Source organism: Anastrepha ludens, chromosome 3 (genome assembly GCF_028408465.1).
Source record: "Anastrepha ludens isolate Willacy chromosome 3, idAnaLude1.1, whole genome shotgun sequence".
NCBI classification, from domain to species: domain Eukaryota; kingdom Metazoa; phylum Arthropoda; class Insecta; order Diptera; family Tephritidae; genus Anastrepha; species Anastrepha ludens.
The window spans coordinates 52127976-52150429 of record NC_071499.1 but is presented as its reverse complement, the minus strand read 5'-3'; positions in this window follow the sequence as shown (position 1 = coordinate 52150429).

Below are 22454 nucleotides of genomic sequence, written 5' to 3'. Positions count from 1 at the left end.
TTATCTACGATCAATTATGTTCAATTCAATATGTCAAAATTAGCAATAATTGTTCAATCCGATATTTTGGGAAATTTTGAACTTAATTTCGCGATACCGAATTCGTTACGACATATATGTAAATGTCTTACATCTTACATATATATAAAATGAAGTAAACTTTTTGTGAGTGTTCGCTAACCGGCCGTGTCTTTGCACCAAATTAAACCAAACTTACACACATTGTTAAGAAGGTCTGAAGATGGTTTCCGTATAGTTTGGATACCTATTGGTGGATAGGGTTCGAGATAAAGGTCAAAAGGTAGACCCGGGTAACCTTCGGATGTGTATGTACAATATGGGTATCAAATGGAAGCTGTTGGTGAATGCTTTAGTTCAGAGTATTTTTCATGCCGCTCCGTGACTGGGGTCTCGAGATATAGGTCAAAACGTGGACCCGGGTAACCTTTGGTTGTGTATGTACAATATGGGTATCAAATGAAAGCTGTTGATAAGTGCTTTAATACGGGGTAATTTTCATACCTATTGATGACTAGGGTCTCGAAATATATGCCAAAACGTGGACCCGACGTGTCTTTGCACCGAATTAAACCAAACTTACACACATTGTTAAGTAAGTATTGAAAATGGGTTTCGTAAAGTTTGGTTGTAATTCGGAACACTGGCAACGGGTACAGCGTTCTTTTGAACCAGCCATAATGTCGCTTACTTTTTTAAGGGGGTAGTATGGTTAATTCGGTGTAAAACAAGCATATTTTTCGAAATTTTTTTTGTCGACACAGTTGATTTATTCAAAATTTTAAAATTACTTCATTATAAAGTCATATTTAAAGAATATTGTGTGAAATTTTCATTGATTTTTATGAAGAAATGAGTTGGTGGCAGCGAATCTTCGCGGACGTCTCATAAAAAAGTTTTATTGCGGTGTCCCTCAGAACTCATTACTGGATCAACTAAAATCAAAAAACCAAATTGATTTCATCAGCTAATAAAGTTTCGCAGGAACAACGTCGAATTTTTTTTTTTGTTTTTTTTTTTTTAAATTTTTTAAAGCGCTTTGAAGTCAAAACACCGATTTTTCATAAAAAAAACTTGAAAACTTTGTTGTTTTAAAATATGACAAAATTTAAAAAAAAAAAAAACTCGACGTCATTACCTCGTAAATAAAGTAAAGAAACAAAAAAACCAAATTTGAAAAGAATCGGTGCAGTAGATATGAATCTACAGTGGACACCGACCGTAAAAAAGGCAAGTGTGAGAAAAACGCGTTTAAAGATTTGTGAAGATTTTTACAGCGTGAAATCCGGTTGGAGAGGTAGATACTTAATCCTTTGTGTCTTTGTCAATTTTACTCTAATGCACTTCAAACTTTCACACAATAATCTTAAGATGTTATAGAATAATTTAAAAAAGAAAAAAAAAAAATGAAAAAAAAAAAAATACCATACTACCCCCTTAACGCTTGGGGTGGAACTGAACTGTCAAATTGACAGTGTGAGTTACAATGTGTCAATATTTCTTTCTGATTTGGATGCCATAAGGAGAAGACGTAAGAGCAAAGTGTTAAAATTTTTTGTGAATTTTTTTGTGAATTTTTTTGGAGTGGATTTTGGAACAGTGAATAATTTCTTACGAAATTTGAGAATTTAATGTGAAATGAAATTATGTAATTATGTAATGAAATTATGTGTTCGTGGAAAAAAAAAATTGTTTCGTTTTTTTTTTTGAAAAATATAAATGGATAATGGTTAAAAAAGCTCCAGTGCTTAATAAAACATATAAATTGAAACGAAAAATTCATGGATGATCAGGAAAAAAGACGATTGTTTCTTAGTTATTCATTTGCGTTGATTTGAAATTTAAAAACAATCTTCTTTTTTCCTGATTTTCAATTTATATTTTATATTTACTCAAAAACAAATAGAAAAACCAAAAATATTGTTTATGCCAAAGCGCTTGAATAAAGAATAAAGAAATAAATAATATGAAAACCATATCTTTTCTGTTCTAAACCATATCTATTCTATTTGAGTGTGCCCAGCGAAGCGGGCCGGATTTGCTAGTTTAATATAAATTCATATAATAATGTATACACTCTGTCATAAAGTACCGGGAATTATTCAATAAAACGCAAAATAATTGCTTAATCATCAACATTTATTTTGTCACCTTCCAAATAGGCTCCATTCGAAGCAATACACAAACAAGTATTTGATTAGTCCAGTCATCAAAGCACCTTCTAATCGCGTTTGAAGAGATCTAATTCAGCTACAGCAGCGAATTCTTCTTAATGGCCTTTATCGACTGAAAGTGGCGACCGCGGAATGGCAGTTTAAGTTTTGGCAAAAGGAAAAAGTCACAGGGGGCTAAATCCGGGGGACACGTACATAGGCTGTTCGGATGATATGTGTCGAGTTTTTGGTCAAAAAAGTGTTCACAATATGAGCCTTGTGAGACGGTGCGTTATCGTGGTGCAAGATCCATGAGATTTCTTTCCACAAATTGGGCCGTTTCCTACGCACATTCTCTATCAAACGTCACACAACTTCCAAATAATATTCTTTATTTACCGTAGAACATTTTTTGCTTTGAAAGGAATTTCTTAATGAAAAACTCTTCTAGACTGAAATGGTAAACGCTATTCATGAAGCCTTAAAGTGGTTAAAGATAAGCAGAACATCATCAACAGATATCTGCATTCTACGAGTATCAGACAGCCAAGCTGCCCTACGGACGCTGAACGCTTTCCAAATAACATCAAGGAGCGTCTTATAGTGTCGCCAATCTCTTAATGACATGGCCAAACAATATCGCATCATCTTATACTGTTTTCCAGGCCACAGAGATATACCATTGAACTGTAAAGCTGAGCAACTTGTAGGAGTTGGAATCAATTCAACACCTTTTTCTCCCGGCTCTAGCCAGAAACAGGATATTTGAGATCCTACTTTTTGATGAATATACAATAGATAATCTATACATTTTAGGTATCAACAACCTTTTACGCTTTGTCAAAAGCTCAGGACGGTTCAATAAGGAAAGGGAAATGTAATCCAGCCACTGCGGCTCACGAGTAGCATGACCTTCACTTCTGACCGACTTTGTCGTGGTTTTTTGGGTTCCGGCTCATATGGATAACGCCATTCAGCCGCCTGTTGGCTGGTTTGCATGTCACGTCTCATCACCTGTTATCATGCGCTGGATAAACTTTGGGGCCTAATTTGCATGATCAAGCATGGCTTCAGCCACCTTCTCCCGATGAATTTTTTGAAAGAAATTCAACTCTCTTGGAACGAGTCGAGCAGCCACGCGTGCAAAATGTTGCAAATATATTCGTGAGATATGCTAAGGTCACGTGTTACATCCCTTAGACTTAAATTATGGTTTTCCAGTACCATTTCCTTGACTTTGTCGACGTTTTCATTCGGTGAAGACGTTGATGGGTGTTTTTGATAAATCACACTCGCCATAGGCTTTCTGCAACATTTTCAACGATTCGGCACACGAAATTTCGTTCAAAACACAATTGAAAATCGCTGAGCCCACCTGCGATTGACTGATATAACTAAATGCCAGAAGCAAACTAATTAACAGATCACGCTTGAACTCTACGCCTCTATAGAGGACAGTTGTACCAACATTCCAGCAAGAAAAAATTGAGGCAGGTTACCGGATCATTGCAGTGTGTTACAAGCAGAGAAGGCCACAATCAAAAGGAGCAGCTTATTGGCTACTCACTTGCGTGGTAACTGCGTAAAAAAGTAAATATTTACTTCTATAGACAAGCGGCAATTAGGGCTGGCCAGAGAATGCCTGGCTTCTCTTTCGATCGCATCCGAATACTTCGCTCATCTGGGTACCTGGTCATAGCGACACTGCCGGAAATCTCGAGGCGGATGAGCTAGCAAGACAAGGGACCTGTGAGGTAGTTACCCAGCGAAAGGAGAGTATTGAAAGCCCCTTGACCACCTGCGCTCTACTCCTGGTACGCTGGGCTTTGTGTCAACCCATGCATGCCGTTGGGCAAGTATACAAACTTATAAGATCGCGAAATCCTTCTCGACCCGTGTGGATAGGTGACATTCGAGGGAGCTTCGGAAGATGACAAAATCTCAGCTCCCAGTTTCTCTTAGCTGTCCTGCTCTCGTGGGAGTAAAATTTAGGTATCTTGGTTCTCACTTCTTCCTGTGGCTGCAGATATAGCTGATGAGCTTCATCAGCAGCATAAAGCGGCTAACACAACCGTAACTCAGTCGTCGTTCGTAATCCACAAAATACTCAGCCCCTCCTTCGCCCACCCTCTCGTCTCTCTCCTTTCATTCTATCGGGTTTCATCACCTTATTTCCCTGGCAATGGTATCACAAAGGATGAATTTGATTCTTCGTCCAAGTGTGGCCACTCTCTGGCCCATTCTAACCTAACCTAACTTAGCAGACTGAAGCTTCTTCACAATGAGATTTGATATGCCGAGCAAAATCTATCTATCTATCTATCTAGTATTATGAGGAAGTTCACTGTGAGAACATTTGGGTACCCACTTATGAAACTTGAATTTTTATTTTAGTTTTGCAACCACTTCACATTTTGGTGTATAAGAAGGTCTTTTTATCGAATCAGACTTGACATGAAACATATTTGGCGGAAGTATCAGCGCGAATAGTTCCTTCATTGATAGATATTCTATTTAAGAGGGTCCGGATCGCAATTTCGACAAAAAATGAGAACTTCAAAGGAGCTAAAAAATGCCCAAACTTAAATAATCCCCTTATCCTTCACAAGTACTACACTCATATGCCGCTAAGCAAAAACTTTTTTCGTGAAGCAATTCAGGCTTCTGGTCAACGTATGTGCGCAGCAGCTACCAATCATCCGTATGCCAATGGATGCTCCAGTTGCGCGTAAAAATACACACAACCCTGAATAAATACGAGTACATACACCAATACCACGAATGTGGAACTAAAACACCCAAGAGGCCTTTGGTTACGTGTTGTCCATATTGCCCCATGTTGCATTTAGTACTTACCAATACATGTGAAGGCTGCTGACATTTTATGTTGTTGCTGCTGCGACAACACAAAAGCTGCCAATATGCATATCGACAGCCGGAAAGAGCCAGTGAAAAGGAGTGAACAAAGGTGCAGAGGCAAACGCAGCAGTACCGGCAGCGGGCAGGGGATGGCTATTATTGAAGGGACACAAATTTCGATGAGGTTGCACTGCGTTGTGCTGTGCAACAACCCCAGGGAGGCCTATTTGCTGTGTCAGCAGCTCGATTTTATCCTCTTCCGTGCGCTTAGCGCTCGTGTGTGTGTGTGTGTGTTGTGTTGTGAATGTGTGCTGCTGTATTTGAGGGCACCTGCATTGGAATTTGCGCAGAGATGCTGGTCCTTCACGGCACAAACACACAATGTGATATACGCATATATGTAAGTATGTATGTACACACAGATGCAAGTACATGCGATTATGCCACACAGCCGATTTGGCATGTGTTGCACATCGATTGTGGGACTCGGTGGCGCAACAAAGAGGGATTGCGACGCAACGGACAGGCCAACTAACAACGCCAAAGTTCAAATCTATGAATATGCGCACACACATACATGCGCACACTCATACGTATGCATGTTTTTAGATTCGTATTGTGTTAGGTGAATTCGACGCCGCCACCGCCACGGCCTCTCCCTCGACGCTTACATTTTTCGCTGGCACACACACACAAAATGTTGCACGTGCGCACAACAGAGAGAGCAAATACCTATGTAAGTGCGCAACAACATGTGTTAATTAAGCCAAAGGTAACCCCGCCAAGCAACCGAAGGGAGCGGAACGACAGGCGAAAGCCGAGAAAGAGACGAGACGAGCGGCCGGACGCTGGACAAGTGTAGGCAATGCGGCAGCAATTGACGGCAAGTGGTGGGTTGTGGGGTTAGTGCTGTTGGTATTGGTGTTTGTGTGTGTGGAGCCCATTGCTGACTCACAACGAATGTTAAGTGCGTCTGCATTGCAAGCTTTCGCACACCCCTCTTGCACCACTAGTTACTCAGTTACGCCTACGCTTACAATTCGGTTTGATATTATACAAAGGGCCTACCAATGCGTCGGACCTTTGTTGTTGGGCGCTAGGTTAGGTGGGACTATTGGCGGTGGTTTCAACGTGGCAGGGTTGAATGCCTCTGCAACGGTTGGATGCTTGATTGGATGGACTGACTAGCCATGCAACGGCGTTGAGTAGTGGTGATGTATGTAGTGGTATGATTGTGTAGGGGCATCCACTTTCACAAACACATACTAACATATGCATATGTGCTGTATGTGGATGCAGCAACAACCGAATCGATAACAATCAAGCAGAATAATTCGAAATTGGAAACTACACACAAAATGGTGATGTGATAAAAAATACAAAAACAACATGCATGCAAAGCACAAGAAGCAGCATAAGAACAATGCTATAAATAGGGAATGAAGTGATAAATGATGGGCGCAGACAATGGCGTAGGTGATGCAGAAATGAAAGTTGGATGGAGTGGAGAAATTATTGGCAGGAAACGGAATGATTCTATGCTCGCACTCATTTGTATGTGAACGAATGTGCTTGAGAGTAAGATTATAAGTGATGCTCGAACATGAGTATACAAGTATGTATGTGTAGCTTTTGGTATGCACCATTTTTTTTTGGATTCTTCCGATACCGTAATTTCGGGACCTCGTTATTACAATCCCGCAAGCTCGCGACTAGTTCCGGGATTGATTTATTCATTATTTTGCAACAAAAAGAAACTCTTCTGCCACATAATAAGCAAAAAATTAAAGTACTTAAGTAAAGTTCCGCAATATAATTATGTGCCGAGATTTGAGGATGCAATTAAAATGAATCCAAAAGCATTCTGGCGGTATGCACGGGACCGGGGAATAAGTTCATAGCCTTTTTATACATATGTATATTATTAGGGCGGGTCGATTTAAAAATCGCTCATTGCTCTGTGAAAATTGTGTGCTAGGGATCAAAATAAGATGCTTTGCCGAAGGAACCATACCTCTAAAACGAATTCTGATGTCCCCCAATTCGGGTCGAACGAAAAATCCCACTTTGACCCATTTAGAGTGCTCCAATCGAATCCAAATGTATGACCGACCCCCACTAACTTTGGACGGCCGATCCACCCATGCCAGTGGCCCACCCCCTGGAACTCCCCTGGGGGGTTCCCCATACAATCATTTCAAAATATCACCATTTTTGGCCTTTACATGAGAAAAGAAACTAAAAAGTTCGATCCAAATTGGGGGACATCAGAATTCGTTTTAGAGGTATGGTTCCTTCGGCAAAGTTTCTTACTTTGATCCCTAGAATATGATTTTCACAGAGCAATGGGCGATTTTTTTGCCTCCCCACAAATCGACCCGGCCTAATGTGTATATACCAGAATTGGTACACCCTTTTTGAGTATTTGGCCGAGATCCCCGTCCTATTTCTGGTATGTGTCTTGTTGTTGTTCCACAAATGGGGGGTCCTACGGTTTCAAGCCGACTCCGAACGGCAGATATTTTTATGAGGAGCTTTTTCATGGCAGAAATACACTCTGAAGTTTGTCATTGCCTGCCGAGGAGTTTGCTCTAGCCTTTTTATATTTTCTTTTGTTTTACAACGATTTGTTTGCTGTTTGACAAAGGGTTAGTATTCATTCGATACAACTCCTTTTGCTCTACAAAACTATACCAATTATATCTTTGAGTTCTTTAATCTTTTATGCGTATCGGCACCCACGTCACTGTTGACAGTTATAATTTTGAGGTTGGAAAAGACTTCGTGTATTAAGGAACCAGCATCAACACCGATAACAATGTCAGCCTTGAAATCCAACGCAGAATCTCTCTTGCCAACTTTGGACTAAGTAGGCAACTGAGCAGTAAAGTCCTCTCTCGACTAACAAAACTAATACTCTACAAGATTTTTGGACCTTTGCACGTTGGCAACGGCGAATATCGCATTCGATGGAACGATAGCTGTATGAGCTTTACCACGATATAGACATAGCGAAGCGAATAAAGATCCAGCGGCTACGTTGACTGGGTCATGTCGTCCGAATGGATACAAACGCTCCGGCTCTGAAAGTACCAGCTGGTGGTAGCAGAGGAAGAGGAAGGCCTCCTCTGCGTTGTAAAGATCAGGTGGAGAAGGACTTGGCTTCACTTGGTGCGTCCAATTGGCGCCGGTTAGCACGAGAAAGAAACGACTGGCGCGCTTTGTTAAATTCGACCAAAATCACGTAAGCGGCTATAGCGCCAATTAAATCTTTTATGAGTTTTGAGGCTTAGAAATGGAATACTTAGAGGGCGAAAATCAACATTTTCGTCACCTGCTTTTCTTTGCAGCGAGGTCAAAAAGTTGCCGAAGCAGTCCGGGACATTTGCGACGTGTATGGACAAGGTGTCATAGGTAAGTCTACAGCACGGAAATGGTTTGCAAAGTCTCAAAATGACTACTTCGACGTCGATGGCACGTCCCGCAGCGAAAGGCCTTTTGAATTCAATGAAAATAATTTTTGAAGGAAAACGGTCGCCAAACCAGTCGAGAACTGGCGAAAAAAGTGGACTGCGATCATAAAACGATTCTCAATCACCTTCATTCAATGGGACTTATCGAAAAATTGGGAGCGTGGGAGCCTCATGAGGTCAACGAAAAAACCTAAGAAAGTCGCCTTCAAATTGCAACTCAGCATCTCGCCCGCCATCGAGCAACATGCGGTCATAAACAGCACTTTTTATAGCGAAGCGTCACGGGAGATGAGAAAAGGTGCCTATACATCACTATGAAGCAAAGAAAGGAATGCGTGGCTGCAGAAGTCACGTCGGATCTTCATCCAAAGAAGATGATGATATGTATTTGTTGAGGTTAGAAGAGCATGGTGCACTGGGAAATGCTCGAAAAGAATGTCATGGTCAACGAGGAGCTCTACATTGCCCAGGGACATCGCGTGAATGAGGCTATTCAATTGAAAAGACCTGTTCGATACGGTCAAACCAAACTCCTTCTCGACAACGGTAGGCCCCATGTTGCAAAAGTCATCAAAGCCGCACTCCAAGAGCTCCATTGGGAGGCAGCATGCGTCGTATTCTCCGATTCTCCGGACCTTACACTGACCGATTACTACCTTTTCCGCTCCCTGTCAAACCATATGAAGGGCGTTACCTTCGATAACAAGGTCGTTAAAAATTGGCTCAAGAACTTCTTTGACACTAAACCAGGTAAGTTTTGGCGGAATGACATCAACAAATTGGTCGAGAGGTGGAAAGAGGTTGTAAACAGCAAAGACGAAAATATAATCGATTAACTTATTGATTGTATTTTGTTTAAACAAAAGTCTTCGGGAAAAACGCAGCGAACTTATTCCCTCCTTCGGTTAATTTTGGTGCTTTCCAGTGAACTGTTGATGTAATTTGGAATAGTATTCAACATCAAAAGTTGAGGGCAAGTGGATGTTGATGGGTTATCATCTTTTTTTGTCAAAAAATGTTCTATTCACTTCTGCTAATCTTTAATAAATCGTTAGCTTATGGCCACTTCATACATAGATGCTTGGAAGTTACTTCTATCACACCCATATTCAAAGTTGAGAATAGAAAAAACTGTCACTAGACTTGCTGTTTTTTCCTCAGATTTCGGTTTTCAATAATAGTATTTAAGTTGTTGCGGATTATGCAAATTCTTCCAAGGCTTTCGATAAAGTCTGCTAATCAACCTTAATCGTAAAATTAATAAGTTTAGGTTTCGTTCTATTTTCCTTAAATGGATAAAATCGTACCTTTTCAATCGTGACTGTGTAGTCGTTGTCGATTATGTATCTTCTTATCCTTTTATTGCTTCTTCGGATGTCCCTCAGGCAGCATCTTTGTAATTCTTATTAATGACATTTCTAAATGGTTCCACTTCTCTGAGTTCTTTTATATGCAGACAACTTAAAAATATTAAAAACTGTACTGAGCCTGTCTGATTCGTACAATCCTCAATCAGACCTCAACAACTTTGGGACATGGAGTGATAGGAATTTACTTCAACTAAATATTGAGAAATGCTCTCCCATTTCATAAGTCTAAGCATTCAATCTCTACCTCACATTTTATGAAGAACTCGCGTCTAAATTCTCCTAATGAAATTAGTGATTTGAGGGTAGTCTTCGACACCACTTTTCAGTTTCTTTTGAATTTTGTCATTGACAAACCGCATTCTACATACACTACATACATACAATGGCCTTTATACGGGGCTTTGCTTCCGACTTTTCGTATCCATACATTTTAAAGCCACTATTTACTTCACTCATAGGATCCGAGCTGGAGTATGCCGTATCATCAGTGCAAAGACAGTAGTCTTGGACGTATTCAAAAGAAATTTCTTCATTTTGCACTCAGATCTTTAAACTCCACTGATTCGATTCTTTCATACAATGCAAGGTGCGTATTACTAAATTTAAAATCATTACAAAAGAGAAGAAGTAGAATTTCACTCTACTTTGGGGCAATTGACTCGACTTTACTCTTAGAAGGCATCCAATTTCACTTAACTCGAAAAAATCCTCGAAGTAATTTATTCTTCCTAGCGCAGGTTATAATTGCTTATGCCCCGAAAGCCCCTTTGATTAGAACATTGAATGAGTTTAATCATATTTCAAGTTCTTTCGCTTTTCGCTACCTAAATAAAGGGTGCTTAATTTAGAGGTATCAGATTTTAGATTGAAATAAAACAACGAAAATTCAAATTTATTGGGCAATCTTTATTATTTTTGTGCAGAACCATTCATGACATTTCATTTTTAAGGACAATCCCCTTCAAATGTTGGCCACAACTGCGCCGTAATTCGGCTATCCGCAAACACGAACTTTGAATGACTCGCTGGAGGATTTCGGTGGGTATCTCGTGAATAACTTTAGTAATGTTTTCTTTCAATGCCTAAATCGAAGCTCGTTTATCCTCAAATCATTAGACTTTACATGCCCCCACAAATAAACGTCCAGAGGTGTAATATCACACGACTTTGGTGGCTAATCCACTGGTCCGAGACGAGAACGAGAGATAAATTGCGCACCGAAACGACGACGCAGTAACTCCATTGTTTCATACTATAGGCTGTATAGCAAGGAGCGCCGTCTTGTTGGAACCAAATGTTGTGGAGATCACAAGCTCCGATTTCCGGGGTCACAACGTCATTTATCATGGTGCGCTAGCGTTCGTCGTTGACTGTTACATTGGCGCCAGCATCGTCTTTGTAGAAATATGAGACGATGATTCCTCCAGCTCATAGGCCGCACCAGTTTTTTTCAATGGATGTAAGGGCTGTTCTTGAATGGCTTCGGATTGCTCGTCAGCCCAAATACCTCAATTTTGCTTATTTTCCATGCTTGTTTTTCATTTGCTTCGCAAGAAATTACAAATGCCGAAAATCTCGGGATTGTAGACAAATAATGCAGGAATTTTCGGGACTTAAAAAATACTCTAGTGGCCTCCCCAATGCAAATACATCTAAGCACACAAGTCCGTAGCGTTCTGATAATAATTTAGCAGGAAAGCTTAGGGGAGTGGGGCAGGACTAGCTACTTTGCAAATCAGCGGATACTTCCAGCTGTAAACTTGAGAACTTAAGCAGATGTCGACTTGTACATTCTGATGTACATAAATACATTTGTAATAATGATTCAACTTATCTTACCTGGCGCAGTGCTTTGAATTTATGCGCAACATAATTTCTTATCTCGCAAAATCGTCAATGGCGTTGATACAAAGTCGAGTGCATTACACACTGACAGGAAAAAATGAACGGAGCGTATCACAAAAAAATTCCTAAACTTTTGATTCAAAAATACCACCTGCAATTAATGTAATCCTCCACGAGGGTGGGTACTTAAGTCCTGTCGAGCACCTGTCGTTGCTTAGGAACAACGCCATCAAACTGTTTAGAGCGCCATCTGTGTTTCACATTTTTATGTCAGAAGGATCACACAGATGTTTGAGGACTTCGCTAAATTTTGATGTATCTACGCTATTATCGCGATTGCCCGCTTCCTCTTGCTGGCGCCACTAATGCAATGTGTAACTGTGTCTTTTTCTTTGTCGTTGTTTTTTTTTTTGTGTTTGCTTGTTTTAGCAGCCACAGTGAAAGTAATGCGCTGACTTTTGTGCGAGAGGAAGGATAAGGTTCTTGGGCTTGAGGAATGATTGTAAGTTTTGGAAAGAAAAGAAAGGAAAGAAGGTAAGTTTTTGAAAAGTGAGAACACCGTGCTTTACGTGACATTCCAACCCACAACCTTTGGGATGGCAGGCTAGGCTACCTAGGCATTTTGTATGCACTTGAACCAATTTTCAAAGCGCTCACGCCAAGCTTCTTTTTCAGGGATTGTTAAATTATGTGGTACCCAAAATGCACAAATATTTACTCCAATGACCTCCGTAATGCAAATGCTCGTTCAAGTGGAGCTAATGCCCCGGCATAGCTCGAGCTCACGATATGTCACATTACTATATTCCATTCTCAGTTCACGCCCAGCATCGATTTTTTCTGGGACAACAACTGTTTTGCTCTGAACTTTACGAAATTTGTTTCATAGCGGAATTTGCCCCATAGCGGAATTTGAGTGGAACTGTTGATGTTTGGAAAATTTCCAGGCACTCAGTATTCATTGTGCTTAAAACCTTGAGCAACTTCCCAGACGGTTTGTCAATGCCAAAACAGTGTAGTTCGTTCGTTCTCAATACATTCAAAGCTGGCAAAAGCCAGACAGCGACAGGTAAATGCCCTGCACTGTCTTCATTCTCCCTATAAGCAGTACTCAGTGGATCGTCGAATATGTATGTGGTGATCATATGCCACCCCTATGAATTGTGCCTCGTAATTAGTCCTACTAGAGCTCGTAGCTCATTCCTTCCCGTTCTGAAAAGGAATTCTGCAACCTTGCCTTTTTCGGAAACATTTGGTTATTTTGCAGGTATCAGTACTGTATAGCAACGTTTCTCATGAGCTTTATTAATGAAAGTCTTCACGTATCTAAAAGTACCCTCAAATTCTCTTTTTTCCGCTTAAACAAAACTAGAGTTTTCTCTCTGTGGTATTCATAAATCTTATTCAGAGACCTCTATGATTTCATACAGATCTTCCTGAAAGATTTTCTTGCTGATAGCGCACAACCATCAACCCCGCCCCGTAAGCTTTGCTGTTAACGAAGTCTTACATTTCTGTGAGTAGGCAATCAGCTACCAAACATCACAAGAGAGGTACAAATGCCAGTTTCCTGCCCTACAGTTGGCAGTTTTATAGATAGCATGACGTGAATCCACTTTATTGTGTCTTTCCTTCCATGCCTCCTGATCGTAGAGTACAGAGAGTTCAAGTTAGTGTTGCCAAAAGTCCCTCAGTAACAGAAAAAAACTCCCTTTCTAGTCTTTATTCGATTTTTGTCACAAGATCATGCAGAGCTAAATGACAGTATTTCTTTCAGCATGAAGGAAGTCTGAGTGATAGGTCTGAAACTTTTTGCCAGTACATAGCAAATTTCACCGGTTTGAAACTCAATACCACACAGACTTTCCTGCAAATAGTGAGAATGTGGCTAAATACCAGACACATTCTAAAATCTTATTAGAGTTCCTAAACGCTTGAAAGCGCCGTCCTGCTGTTCACTTCTATGTATATCTCGGCCTATGCCAAAAATTATTTTGCTACCTGGAAAATGAGATTCAAAGACAGTGTCTCATGTGTCCAGCAACATACTCCCCTGACGCAGAACTAGTTTCATCTGATACTGGGTTTCATCCGATATTCGCGGTTCTTCAACCATCTCACTTGCATGAGGAGCTTGGCAAGTGGGCAGTTGGATCACGCGTGCGGTCATGACCATTTCCGTTCCAGAGATTCTCATCTTCTTTGCTATGCCATTTTTGCCTTCTGCTCGCATAAACCAGTGGTTGGCAACGGGATAGAGTTGCTGAACAGTCGAATTTCCGTTGTCATTTCGGGTGTGGGGCAGTGGCTAATGGATATTGAGTATTCACCTTGGCCACAGCTGCAGCTTTTTTCTCATTTTTATCTCCTTCTCTTCAGTTGTATTGTGGTTGGGCTTTCGCCCATTTGGGGATCACTAAGGCGGCCGCCGTAGCCGAATGGGTTGGTGCGTGATTACCATTCGGAATTCACAGAGAGAACGTTGCTTCGGATATCGGTGAAAGCAAAATTAATAAAAACATTTTTCTAAGAGCGGTCGCCCCTCGGCAGGCAATGGCAAACCTCCGAGTGTATTTCTGCCAACAAAAAGCTCCTCATAAAAAAAAATATCTGCCTTTCGGAGTCGCCTTGAAACTATAGGTCCCTCCATTTGTGGAACAACATCAACACGCACACCATATATAGGAGGAGGAGCTCGGCCAAACACTCAAAAAGGGTGTACGCGCCAATTATATATATATATATAAGGAAAGATTTAATACCAGGCTTAACCGTTGTTGGCTTCATCTTTGATATCAGTGTCCGTCTTGAAGAAGTACGGGGACCATCTAGCATCTCCATACCTTACACAATTTTGGTTGCGTACTCTGCCTCTCAAAATCCGACTCTGTATTGACATCATCATGTGCGTTCAGCCACAAGTAGTTTGTTTCCACCGATACTCTGGAATCTGGGTGCCAATCTCAGTCATAGTGAACGACGAGCTCTGGGCTTGCCCATCCGATGCCCAGACCGCCGTCCACTTGGGAAGTATTTCTTATTACAACATTTAAGTGAAAAAAATTAAAGGAAAGTAAGCTTGTTAAATTTTCATTGACTCGATTTTATGGACATTTCGTTTGAGTAGTGGTCTAAAAAAACTGTGACTATGTGCTGCATATGCTATTATCTGTATTCGAGACAAAAAAGCAGTGTTACTTATGTGTACATGCATATGTACATATGTAGGTACCCACACTCACATTAGCAAATAAATGTCGAAACAGTAAAAAAAGGGGAAAAATCATACCATAAAATATATATTTACATATGAATGGATGTGAGCTTGCACAAGCACATACCTAAGTGCATACATCCGACACGCAAAGGCTTCTATTTCGTTAACAAGCTTAAAGCCGCATTTGTGCAGTCGTCTTCATTTTGGGCGCACAACCGATGCGACGCACCAACAAATCGGTGAACCAACTCACAAGCCAACCAAATAACCAGCCAACCTACCAACCAAATATAATCCACTAACGGCTCTTAGCTTGCACATTTCTACAATGCAAACATACACACACACACAAGAGTGCACATAAGTATGTATGTATGTATGTATGCATGCACATATACGCGTACGTAATAATACAACAACGACCACCTACGCAACGCATGGAGCCAACGTTGACTCTGACGTTGGTGGCTAAAAGGGATTCTACGAATCATCAACAAACAACTAACTGTCGAACGGCAAGGAAGAACGCACCAACTCTGTACGTCAGTGCGGACGACGGGTGCGCGTAGACTAACGGCGACTTCTCTGTTGGTGCCTGCAGTGCCGGCACTTAACTGAAATATTTACGCTCCCACTGCGCGCCCATAATCCTTTACACAAGCAAAGTAAGTAAAAAATACTTTACCATTTAGTAGCATTGCCGGCTGGGTGGTTGAAATGGTCGAAAGGCCAGTATACTGGCTATGCTGAGTTTTGTTGGTGTTGGATTGTGCTGTTGACCAGTGCCGCACAAGGCAACTTGCCACTCGGCCTGACTGCCTATATGTACATACATATATACGGCACTAGCCTGCTAAGCTCGCTTCGACTACTTGACTCTCGTATTCGCATTTTTACTCACTTGATGGCGTTTTTGTAAATTTCCGCTCATCATGCTTTCCTTCTTCTTTTTGTCACGGGCAGCGCAAAGCTATTTTTTTTGTTTTGCTATTTCGGAATATCCTTCATCAATATCCTTTGCTTTGCTTTCATTGCTATTTTTCTTCTTTTTTTAGTTTTTCTAATCTTGTTGTTGTTTTTTCGGTAATTTGTTTTTGTCCACCGCATACGCAATATCGTTTCAACTTTCATTCCCTAGCGTGGCTTGACCCCTTCTATGCTTGCAGCGTTCAGTTGGGCCCTTAAACTGTGCGTCTCCTCTCCTCCTAGCGCTTTCAGTTGACTCCGCGCCGTATACCGTGCATGGGGCAAGTATTATTTACTCGCCCACCCAACGCATAGCGCCGCACTGTGTTCCTCGTTTATCACAACCCCCATCTTGTGCTGGCACCCACTAGCCGTCGCTCTGGCGTTCTAAAACTACCTACACGGCCTGCGCTCGGTTGTCGTCCCATCTTTTTCCATACATTCTTTGATTCCTTCATCGCATCTATGTGCAACACACACGCATACATACAATTTCCTCAAAAATCTGTATGCGAAAGCGCACTTCCTTTTCGATGTGTCTTTCACTCTCCGCCATCCACTCATCCGCCAAACTTTCAACAACCTCTCTACTCCTGCCGTCGCTGCCATCAATAATCCCGCGTTTTCCTTTTTTCTGTTGCAGTTTACAAAGGTCGACTGCGTTTTTGGACAAAAACAAAAATCCGAAATCGTTCTGTGCGCAACCAACTAGTCGGCTGGCCAACCTATAGCATACCATTCCACCCATGTCGCAGTAGTTCATTCCATTGCACAGTCACAGCCCCCAACTGACATCGCTTCCGGCCCAATCTGATCCTATGACCGGCTGTCCGTTCGTCTGTAGTGTCGCCTGACGTTGCGTTTTCGTAAACGACCCACGCACACACACACACACACACCCACCTACTCGCAATAAGCTAAACAAATATCATTTACCGTTACTACGTCCATCAAATGCCCGCTAGGCCGGCTCTTGCAGCCGAAAATTCGGACTGCGCGCACCTTCCTCAAAGTATAGGGCACCCGGTCGCTGCTTAGCTTCGCACGCTCCTAACACGCCGATGGCCAATCGAAACTACGCCTCTTGCGTGTATGCGCCCGGTCGTAGGCGTGGCCATGTGCATTGCGTGCTGACGGCATGTAGGGATTTTCCCCTACTCAGCCACCTTACGCCACGCTCTGTGTTGTTAGTTGTACAGCAGAAAGTTTTTTTTTTTGGTCGTCGATAGTCCATCATCACGTAGGGGCATTCGAAAAGGATTCCAAAGCCGCCTCGTACTTTGGTTAATACTTGACTCCAAAAATCGTTGAGTAGTTGTGGCGCTCTCCTATCATAGTTGTTATTTACAAATTACTCTCTGCCTCGAACTGCTCATCGCAGTCTGCAAAGCAATGGTGGACTGCGCTCTAACAGCAACTGCGGCTGCGACTGCGACTGTGGCTGCAGCTGTGGCTTTGGCTGCGACTGTAAGTGTGGCTGTAGTTGCGGCAACAACCATGCAGAGGTTGTAGTTTAACAGCAATTGCGGCTCGAACCGAGCAACCCCACTGCATTTGACAAACATTCGGCTCACCTAACTTGGCTGTTGCTCTATACTTCGCGTTCTAGTGCTGCAATTGTCGTCTGGAAGGTCTCTTTTTCACATCTATGGCGCTCTTAACTGCACTCTGCTGGTGTTATGTAGCATGTTGCATGCCATTGTTCGCTTGCAACAGCCTGCTGCACAACTTGCGCGCGACGTCACAGGTGTGTATGGCTGAGTGAGTGTTTGTAGTAATAGCTGAGTGCATCTATGTTCAGCGTGCATGCCTCTTTTTCACTCACTCGGATTTTTTGCAACCGGCTACCAGCTGTGTGGCGCTTTGGACTTTGGGAATCGCATATCCTTGCATTTTTTTTTGTACTTTTTTCTTTTCAACCTTTTTGTAGACATTCTGGCAGCAGCTAACCGTCGGCAATTGAGATTTGTTTTGCCGTCGGAGCTTTCGTTAGTAGTAGTGAGTTAGATTTTTTATTGTTTAAAGTGAAATTTCGCAGAAAGTAATGCAATCTGCATTTGCTTAAGAATATACATACATACATACATAAATAATAATAAAATGGTTTCAAAATTTAATATCGATTACAGCATGCAAAAAAGTATGAGCGACAAGTTAGAAATGCAATAAAACATAAGGGGTGCATTCTGCGGCGCACAAAAAGCCAGTCAATTTCTCGTTGATTTCCTCCCTTGATTTTCGATTTCCGTTCGATTTTTCCCCGTGAAAAAATTATGTTTAATCTCAAGGTAACTTGGAACATAGCTCGTCTAGTAATTAATGGACACTTATGTGCTTGAGAGGTGCTTGGTACAAGTTTCTTCTCCGATTCGTGGTCTGCTTTCTGGTGTTGTCGCACAAAATGGATGGACGCACTATTTCATGCTGCATCCCAAAGCCAATTGGTTTTTATGAAAGCTTTTTTATGGGAGAATTGCTATAGGCTAACTTTAATGCCTAGACTGGTGGTGGATCAAAAGGTCTTCTGCTGCTATGTCCGGTATGAGCTTGCTTTAATTAGAAATGTCACAGTTTCCAGTCATCCATTTTCTTCAAATGGACTATGGACCCGCTGAGGTTTCCTTGCTCAAATGTTGATCCAAATATGTGATTCTTTTAAAAATTGGAAGAAAAAACTGGGACAAACTTAAATTATTTTGCGGTGTATTTTGGCCGCCGTAGCCGAATGGATTGCCGCGTGACTACCATTCGGAAGTGCGGAGGTTCGAATCTCCGTGCATAAAACTCTAAAATGATAGAAACAGTTTTTTCTAATAGCAGTCGCGTCTCGGCGGGCAATGGAAAAACTCCTAGTGAATTTCTGACTTGAAAAAGCTCCTCATAAAAAATATCCGGCGTTCGGAGCCGGCTTAAAACTTTAAAAACTTAATAAACTTAAAAACTTTATAAACAAATATAGAAATTTTTTACGGATTTAGAAATAATGTGCAATAATAAATAAATGTGCAACACCGTCAGAGGGAAAAATGATCAAAACTTAATGAAAATTTTGAGCCGCTCACACTTGCATTTTGTTATACTAAAATTTCATGGGCAATAAAACTACGTACTCACATTTTTTTGAAAATTCTGAGGTTAACATCTTAGTGAAAATTTTTTGATATCTTATGATTTTTGCGTAAATTTTTTAATAATTATTTATTTAAATGAAAAAATAATTTTATAATAAAATAATAATAATTTTATAATAAAATAAAATAATAATAAATAAAATATTTTTTTTTATTTATTTAAACCAAAATTTTAATAAATATTTATGTATTTATATAAAGAAGAACTAAATAAATTTTTATCTATTTATTTAAATAAAAATTGTATTACTAAATATTCATTTATTTATTTAAATAAAAAAATTTAAATCGATTTATATGGCTTTTATAAAAAAATAATGAACATTCTAAAAAAAAAGAAAGAAAAATGTTATCAAAAAAGGTCAATATGTTAAGATGCTATAGTTGTTTTGCGGCCCATTTCCAAATTACGTAAAAGATCAGGTTCAAATATTTATTGAAAATATTTATCTAAGCGAAATGAAAAGACTTAAAAAATATAATTAAAAAACATAAGCCGATAAAATATTTTTTGGAATCATCTCATCACCGGCTCCACAGCAGTCCCGCTCTGCTTTTACGAGAATAAAATTTATTTCTTTTCAACAAATCGGGAAGTCATAATTTTACACAGACTACTAAAACCAAAGAATAATGAAAATATTGTGTACAGGGTCCGGCACTCGAAGTGTGACCAAGTAAAAAGGCCTTACATTTATTTTGAAAAATTACTTTAACACAATTTAAAGTAAAAACGTGTGAAAATTATACAAAATTTAGAATCAATTTACTTTTGCTCGATATGACCACCTTTTGCCTTGACTGTGGTCTTGAGATGGTCTAGAAACGAATCGCAAGCTGCCCGAATATGAGTTGCAGGTATTTTGGCCCACTCGCCGACAATGGCTTTTTTCAGCGTCTGGTGAGACTGGTGAATCTTTCCATTCGGACCTTGCTCTCTAAAACGGCCCAAAGAGAATAATCCACCGGATTCGCGTCTGGTGAATTTAAGAGCCATTGTGTGGATGTTATGAAATTCGGAACGTGGTGTTTCAGCCATTCTTGGTTCACTCGAGCTTTGTGAGACGGTGTCGAGTCCTGTTGAGGACTGGTCTGCCACTGAAATATTTGTTTGCCCACAGCTTCCAAACAATCTCCAGAATACTTTCCCGATAATATTTTGCATTTACCTTAACGTCAGGCTCGTTGAAAACGATTCGAGAGCGCCCATCTGCGCTTATAGCAGCCCAAACCATTACCTGTGCCGGGTGTTGCCTCCTGGTGACCACACGATGACTCAATCGTTTTGGGAGTTTACGAATTTGCTCAATTTGAAAACTTTTCTCGTCATAAAACACAATGTACGGAAATTGACCGCTTTCGGCCAAGCGAAGCAACTCCTTCGCTCTCTCAAGTCGGACTTTTTCTGCTTTGGTGTGAGATCATGCACCTTTTGGATCTTGTAAGGTTTGACTTTGAGATTTGATTTGATTTTTCAGTATGAGGTGGATGCTACGGTCAGATATTTTCAGTTCTTTCGCCATTTGATTGACACTTCCTCGGGTATTTCGGTGAATTCGCTTCTTCACTTTTTGAACCATTTCACGTGACGTTGCAGTCTTTTGATGACCACCTCCATGATGTTCCGCGAAGCTACCAGCACCATTGTAACGAGTAACGGTGCAATAAACAAAAACTTTATTTACTTTTCGGTGCTCAAGCTCACGACTAATAGCTGGTTGTGATTTTCCAGCCAAATATAATGCAATCCCACTATTACGTTAGAAATCTATTACTGATTTTCTGTTTTCGCGTTTACTCTTGGCAAAATGCTTCCGTGCGCCTGTAAACAATACTCTGGGTTGCCGTTTGGCCAACTAACAGACAGATTATGCCCGTGCATCAGCTGCATGAGCGGTCTGAAGTTGATTACACTTCGAGTGCCGTACCCTGTATAATCATTAACTCCAACAATAATCGCAATGTGACCAGATAATAAAAAAAGTACAAACTAAATAGAACTGACTGAATTATTGACCTAATTAAAAAACAAAAAACTATATTTTACAAAGTTATCACATTTAATTAGAAGAGGCTAGAAAAATGTCAGGAAAAGAGAACAAAAACTAAGAAGCTAGAGAGCACAAAAAAATGCTTATTTGGTCACACTGATCCCCAGTTAGGCTAGTGTAAAGACATGTAAATCAGCTGATATTGTCGAATTCGCTGAGAGCAAAGTAACGGAACCACGGTAGGTGCCACCTCATTATTCTCTCCATCGTTTTTATACATAACTTTTCGAAGGGTACAAATTGGTTGCAAAACAAATCATAAAAAACTTTAATACTTCCGCGACTGCCATCCGTATTAAGGACTTACTATCCTTGTGTTGGACTAAAAAATCAAAATGTTTTTTATGGCATATTCTAAAAGTACATCATCTAAAAAATATAAATTCAAAAAATCATAAAGATCGGAGCACTAGAATCAAAGTTACAGACCGTGGAAGCGCGCGACCTTTCTTGGAACGAGAAGTGCACGCAAAACTTTAGACGCGATTATCTCGAAGTCGTGTTTTTTGAAAATTACCGTCGCGGTGATCATTATTTATCAAAAACTATTTGACCGATTTGCATAAACTTTTTTTTAATTATTCGAAGTTACAACCTTGGAATCCGAACGGTTCACTTTTTATAAATATTTGCATAGTTCGCTGGAATTAATTTTTTTTTAATTCTTCAACCCCTCAAAAATCGTTTTTTTGGTGCAAACGGTTTTCATATCGAGAAAATTTTTTTTTGGACAAATAAACCGTTCAGATTCACTAAAAAACATTTTCCTACAATAAGAATTTATTTTTTTTGATTTTAGTTCAGCTGCTCATGCGCTACCGTGATCACCGCAACCCTCTTCTAAAAAACGGCGTTTCGGGGGAGGGGCGATATCAAACATAAATAATAACATTTTTTAAAATAAAAACACCAAAATGTATTCTTCGAGAGTTACCATTCAGTATGATATATGGCTCATTTGAATAAAAGTTCTAAAACATATTTCAAAAAAAATTATGACAATCGTGATTTTTTCAGGCTCGCAAGGTATAAAAAAATAAATAATTGGCGCGTACACTTCTGTTAGGTGCTTGGCCGAGCTCCTCCTCCTATTTGTGGTGTGCGTCTTGATGTTGTTCTACATATGGAGGGACCTACAGTTTCAAGCCGACTCTCCGAACGGCAGATATTTTTATGAGGAGCTTTTTCATGGCAGAAATACACTCGGAGGTTTGCCATTGCTTGCCGAGGGGCGACCGCTATTAGAAAAATGTTTTTATTAATTTTGCTTTCACCGAGATTCGAACCGACGTGTGAATTCCTGTGAATTCCGAATGGTAATCACGCACCAACCCATTCGACTACGGCCGGCTCACAAGGTATATAACCCCT